Source organism: Xiphias gladius, chromosome 8 (genome assembly GCF_016859285.1).
Source record: "Xiphias gladius isolate SHS-SW01 ecotype Sanya breed wild chromosome 8, ASM1685928v1, whole genome shotgun sequence".
Taxonomy (NCBI): Eukaryota; Metazoa; Chordata; class Actinopteri; order Istiophoriformes; family Xiphiidae; genus Xiphias; species Xiphias gladius.
Window position 1 is genome coordinate 18036815 of NC_053407.1, and position 7115 is coordinate 18043929.

Here is a 7115-nt window from a genome sequence, read left to right on the forward strand (position 1 = left end):
TACTGCCATTTGCTTAGTCTCCAACCACCATCTGTGTTTCAGATCATCCAAGGCAGTTCTAATTACAGTCACAGGCAAGAGCCCATAGATAATGACAATGCTGCTATGATCAGCAGGATTAGACAGGTGCTTGTCGATTTGCTTTGACTCTGGCTTTTATGGTCTATAACACACTCTTAGACAGTCCATGAGGAGATGAGAGCATCACTGACTCTTTGCCTCCCGCTCAGATACACTAACAACGCAATTTCCTTTAACAAACTAGTGTTTCTTCTCCATGTCACAGTTGTAGAGCTGTGTCTTGTCACAGAAACATACACTACTGGTTAAAAGTTTCGCAACGCCCCCATTTTCCAGTTTTATTGAAACTGCAGCAGTTCAGTGAGTTTCTTACTACCACCTTGAGTGTTTCTCAGTCAAGTTTATTAATATTATCAGCCAGGTGTACGAGACCAATTTCAATTGTTGAAAAGTTTGTCTCACTCAGCATTGAACTGATTGAGACAGTCTACAGGACTGATCTACAGCTTTTGACCCACCAAAACATTTTTATATACTGCAGAACTAGGTTTATATGATCATTTGTTCAAAAGACTAATCCAAATTTAAAAAAAAAAAAAAAAATTATTGTGCTGTATACTTTTTCACTGATTCAGCACACTAAGCCACATCCATGTGCTTTGGTGATTCCGTGTATTTAGCATATACACATCTGCACTGCCTTGATATTTTAGTCACTTGAGACTGGAACAGTCTGGAATAGTCTGAGCTCATGGGTTTCTCATGCTACATAATACTGTGTTTTATGTGTGACCCAGCCATCGAGACATCTCTGTGCATTATACAGAGCTAGCATGGCATTAACAACAGCCTGTGGCTCAGATGAAGCACTGAAAATATTGACTGTTTTTGGCTCGTGGTGCTCAGTATATCCTGCTCACAGCAGTTCTTTGACTGCAGAGGTAATCGAACAAGCACAGCAATGACTTGATTTTGCTTGTTTAAATTTGATTCTGACATTCGCTTACATTTATTAAGCTGTGGCCGTGGTCTGACGCAAAAGACAACTGTTTCTTGTGGCTTCGGTTCCTGGTGCAAAAGTGTTGGTCAGCAGTTCTGTGCTTTTTGCCAGTCTAGCTGTCTGTTTCCATCTCACATCTCCGGAGTGTTAATGCAGGGAAGTTTAAATATTTCTTTGATCACATGTCAGTCCCTTAAAAGGTCAGGAAAAGTGTGGGGAAAAGAAGGCCTTTGAGTGTGAATCCCACATCTGGTTGTTTGGATGTTGGACGATAAGTTGATTCTGGAAGTTTACGCAGCTGAGTGCAGGACTCAACACCCCCTCCTCCTGTGAGAAAGATCTGCTGGGGAAGGGCTCATGTGCTTCCCCCCTGACAACACAGACACTGCAATCACAAACATCGAGGTTTATGAAACGTCCCTGATCAAAGGAAGGAGCCACTGTTCAGTTCAGTCTAACATATTGTGAAACGGTGTCAGTGGTTGGAGTAACTTCCTGCAGGTCAAGAGAGCTGCTGTTTTATAGCCCCACTGCAGCATATGGATTCCCCGTTAACCTTTGTGTGGGCCCCAGGTCAATCTTGGAAATACCTTGCACCAGCATGTGCTCATTGAGGAGCAGAATAGAGATACAGGAACGGGCCAGCCTATAACTGCTCCAACCGGGAGATGCATGGAATGTGTTTCTCCCAGGGGACGGGTTTCCAGGAACAGTTCTGCTCAAGTGGTGTGCAATGAGCCAGTCCGTTAGCAGAAGCAGACAGAGCTGGGTGTGCACAGGGCCTGCCCTGGTGTTCACCAGAGGAGTTGTTAGCCACAAGCGGGCCTATAGTCTGCCACGCCTCCTTCCTGTCCACTTCCCTAAAGTCCATTTTGTGCTGACAGTGGAGTACAGAAGGACCACTCCTCTAAAGATATGCCTTATTATCAGCGCTATCCTTATAAGCTCTAACCTTCAGGAAGACCTAAGGCTCAGCACGCCTGCCTAAGCAATTTTACCCTTCACCCCATTCTGTCCCCTCTTGAGCCCCACACATTGTAAACATCCTTTTTCTGACATTGGTGGACTCCACCGAGGCTCCACACCCTGTAGCTCTGAGACGTGACACACAGGGGGGCTTCGTCCTTCACCTTTATGAAAACATCTATATCATTTACACACATATACTGTATATAACTTACATTACCTGCTCATTAAAACAGGTTTGAAGTACAAAATTATTATTTTGACAGGAAGAACCCATGTCATTTTATACCCTGAGAAGAGTAAAGAGCTCCGCTGAATTTATAGCTCCTGGCTATTCCCAGAATCAGCTTTTATCTTCCTGTGTATCTTCAGTTTCAAGGTCAGATCTCTTAGGCCAGTTTCCTGGATTACAGTAAACATTTGTGGGCTGTCATATTGTTGTACTCAGTCACTAGAGGATTAAATTTTATTGCCACTGCACACAAACTGCAGTTTGGCATCTAACCAGACAGTGCAAGCAGCAGCAAAAGTGCATTTACAGTACACATATGTAAAGATAAGCAAATGCATAGAATGAACAATAAACCCAATGGGTTAGTGACAGTAAATATAAAAATAAATAAATAAAATAAACAATAAATAAAAAAATAACCTAAGACAATTTATAAAATTAACAGTTTGAATGAATGCAGCTATGATATGTTGGTAATGCAACAATATGTCCTGCATAGACACAACCAATAAACAGTATATATTGTACAATGAGTGTAGTTTTATACAGTATAAACAGTGAGCAGTAATAGGTACAGTGTAAAAAGAAGACAATATGTACAGTTGTAAATGGTCAGAAACAATTCAAGAAAAATTCAAAAGATGCCATATATCACTCAAACATAAGAAATGCTGGTATTGTCTTTGTAAGACCTCAGCGTGCAGAGGTGTGGCTCATTTATGGACACCGTGACAAAAAACACAAGTCCTTTTTTTACGATTGTTTTCATGTATGTGTCCAACCAGTACAATATATTGTTTGCTAAAATCTATAGACAGTTGCGTGCCTTAAGAAAAAACTTGTAGCTTTTTAGTTGCATTTTGTTTTTTTTTAAATTTTCAACAACCAGTGTTAAAGCGACCCTTAAGGATTTTGTTGATCAGCAGGAAATGTAGCCATGAAATGTGACAGTTATGGGAAAACGTAGTGTAACGGTAGCACAAGCAGAGAAGAGTCAGCAAACTGACTCAGTGATGTCAGTTCCACAGCAATGTCTATCTAAAGATTGCTATCATTAGCCACCATAAGATGCTGGTCATGCCACACCGAGTAAGATTTTGGCAGCCAAGTGCCTGAGTTTGCCGAAGTGCACTTTATTGCTTATGAATTCAACTTTAGTAAGAGGATGATTGTGATCTTTCTTTCGAAAAGTTATATAGTCTTTGGCTTTAAATGGTAATTTGACAATATCAGTAACTCATAATTCAAAGTTCAACTGATTTGGATTGATATTCTGGTCTCTGTGTCCTTCCGTTCGGTTTGAGACACACAAATCAAGTTTTTACTGTGTCATGTCTAATGAGTGCTTATTATGTGGGGAGCTCAAGGTGCTACCCGTGAACACACAGAGAGCAGAGGGAACATGTCCTCACACGACCCACTCATAACAAACCACTAAAGACCATTTCCTGCTCTTAAAAGTTCAGGCAGAGTGGTTGGTCTGTCGATAGAGATGAAATGTCAGCACACACACGTTACCTCCCTCTACACATGTAATGTAGTGTTTTTCTTATCTGTCAATCCATTTTTAATCTATTTGCCCAACTGTGCGCATGTTATTATCAGCTTAGTTTGTTTGTCCTCCCCTGCAGTACTGAGGGACTGAACACACCTGAAGCACCAAGGTCTCAGGTGAGGGTATAGTCCGTTTCCTTAGCAACCAGGAGAAACAGTGGCTGTTCACCAAGCCAAAAACACACAACTTTTATTGTTTTGTTACCGTAGGTCACTGCAGATCACCTTGATAAAAACCTGCGCACACACAAACAAAAGCAGACGTAATTGCCTTTGTTTGGTGTTTTTCACCCGCAGGTTTCTGCAGCAATCTTGTTCCGTCATTTAAATGTTTGGGTTTCCTTGCCAGGGGTGGTGCCTGTAAGCACTTCACAGAAACAAAGAAAGGTCTCCCACAGCTCAACTGAACTGCACAGAGGTAACATGTCCTCTTCCTTGAATGGTGTCTGCTTCCAGAGAATCACATGTGGAAGACGTTCAGCCAAACCTGCTTTCCAGCTGTTGGCTGTATCCCATCTGGCTTGTGTGATGACATTACTCACACAAGACATTTACAAATTATCAAATAAAACAACTGACGGTAAACTGCGCTTGATGCAAAGAGGGAGCCCCAAACAAAATGTTACGCGCAGGGAACCGGGACACCTTTTCTGTTGGTACGGAGCCCGCAGATTTCTGCCCATGGTTCTGGCTGTACTGATGGATCTAACACTGAGATAACCCCGGAGACAACCCTAATAGTATTAAAGCACGAAGCACTTCTTACAATCACTCCGTGACCCCATAGTCACAGTCAAGCATAGAAGTCCCTGGCCATACAATAGTTCGGAGCGCCCTCTTGTGGTTGCAGTTGGCCATTATGTGCTTTAAAGGCACCTGTGCCCAAAGAGATTTGTTTGAAATACTCGGTGGTTTGTAGTACATTGTGTACTCCAAGGAGATGCTGTTAGATTATTCCACGCAGAGATTGTATTTAAATTAAATAAAGCTGTCACATTAATTTTGACAAATGAATTGACTGATGAAGATTGATAAGGCATCATTTTCTAACATACATTTGGGCACAAGGGAGATCTATTTTCTGACCACTGACTGGAAGGCAGTCAGTCACCTCCTCTGCCAGCAAGAGCCTGATGCACCCATGTCAGGTTGGATTGATTTCAGGCCTGTGAAGAGAGATTACAGTGTGTCAGCATCCTGTTGTAATTTCTGGGGGCTCCAATATCTTCTATCTTAGGTGGCACAGACCGCAGAAGTGTGTCAGCAGTGACAAACTTTCCAGAAAATCCACCAGTGTCATCAGTCCAACATAATAAAAAATCCCAAAACACCAACCACATTTTCATTTGATCCACGCTTTCGAATCAAAAGCCCCCCATGCTTCTGCTCCACGCAGTGCTGTACCCTCTCTTGGAGACAAATAATCTCCTCCACCGACACACGCAAAGCCACCAACGGATGATAAAGCTCATTTGCGTCTGCTTACTACGAGAAATTACGCATTATCCATACTTACAGGCAGACAACATTGAGACACATGCCTGCAATGGAGTAGGAAAAAAAAGGAAATCATGCATCCATGGTTGGCGTTTATTATTTGAGATTCTGTCCTCATGAAAACATCTTTCTTCATTGATCACGACAGGTACAGTCGTTTCCTGAAGGTCATGTTAATAACAGTACAATGGCATGCTTGGTGATTTCGTATTGTGGATTAGTAGATTAGTTACCTCTCTGCTTCACTTACACATGGTTTTGCTGTAGTCTAGTTTGCTACAATGTGCCTCTGTCAGTTACAGTACAGGAGGGGTTCGTCTGTTATCTGATCTGCCTTTTTCATTGTGAGGCTAACATTCGGAAAAGCCGACGTGTCATAGACCGTCCTGTATCGAGTAGTGGTGTGTTTCTCTTTTTTTGTATGTTTTCTCGACAATTTTCAACGTTGCTATGGACCATTTCTTTATCCCTCCCTCCCTGTAACAGCTCCATTTAGTATCCAGCAGAGGGAGTTGCTGGATATTTCATGTGTCCGTCTAAACTGATCTGAAACTCTTTTTCCATCTGTAGCTCAGACGGTTGCTTTTAGTATAATTTGCAGATTATCTATGGAAAATGTCTACATTTTATTCACGTATATAGTGTCCTGTAAGAGATCTGCTATACTCTAGTACATAGTTAAGATTCTTAGATGTAGAGGTTGAGGTACTGAAACATCTCAACTTCTTTTCTGCTACACATTCAGTAGAAATAACAAGTCATAATGGCATTGCGTAACAATTGCTCTGAAGTGATAAATTTGGTATTAAAGTATTATAGGTCCTTACTACTAATGGTTTCAAATTTTTTTTCTCTTCCGAGCTCTGTTAATGAATAGCAAAATATTTGCTCTTATTCGTGAGGGTTGGCAGAATGCAATGTGGTATTAAGTTAAAGTTTTATTTTCCATTAAATTTGTTTGTATTAGGTAACAGGTCAAATTCTTAACAATACTTAACATAAATCTGCTCTAAATTTGTGTTGTGAAACTAGTTCATGTGGAACAAAACTACGTGTTAAGTGTTGCCATCAAGTGGAAATGAGAGATCAACTCCACCGTGCATTATATTCTGCTATAATCTAATGGTATCAAAACTACAATGGCCAAACAGAACGTTTAGCCCTCGTAAGAGTGAATGAGTCTAACAACATGATAGAAAGTGTGCCTCTAGCAGATTCAAAGTATTATTCACTGTGTGTTAGTTCTGGCAGTTGCCTCTGCTTTGCACTTTGTGTCTCTGCATACCTTCCTGTTTGCACCCTGATGGGACACTCCCGTCTTCCCCCGTCAGACACACTGAGCCTCATCTGGTGGGACAACCTTCGGCTTTCCGCTGGCTAACTTTAGCCTCACAGCTTGAATGGTCTCTCTAAGCCTTTTTTGGGGTTGTGGTGTGCCAAAGTAGATTTACCTTCAATAACCATTTATTAAATCTCTATCCATTAGACTCTGAGGCTTCGTAAGAGCCGGCTGCATTAAGCCTGATTATAGGATGCCCGGCAGAGGAAAAGGGTCTATGTGTCAAGTGTGTCATCGAGTGATTTATATCCCTGGCTGGGATCTCTGTCTTGTCAGTCGGGTGTAAGCTGCAGAGCGGAGAGAGAAGCGCTGAAACCTTTAATGATGGTGAAACTTTGATAATTTTTCCATGTGAATCCAAAGGTTGTTGTCATGCCTTAGTTCTGTAGAGGGTATCTAGGGTTTCTGTCCATTCCTAATGTTGACATTGCTGCTGAACCCTGACCTGTCGCTGCTCTCCAAGGATCCCTGTCTGAGTCATTTTGACGTAAATTCTCAGTCATCAA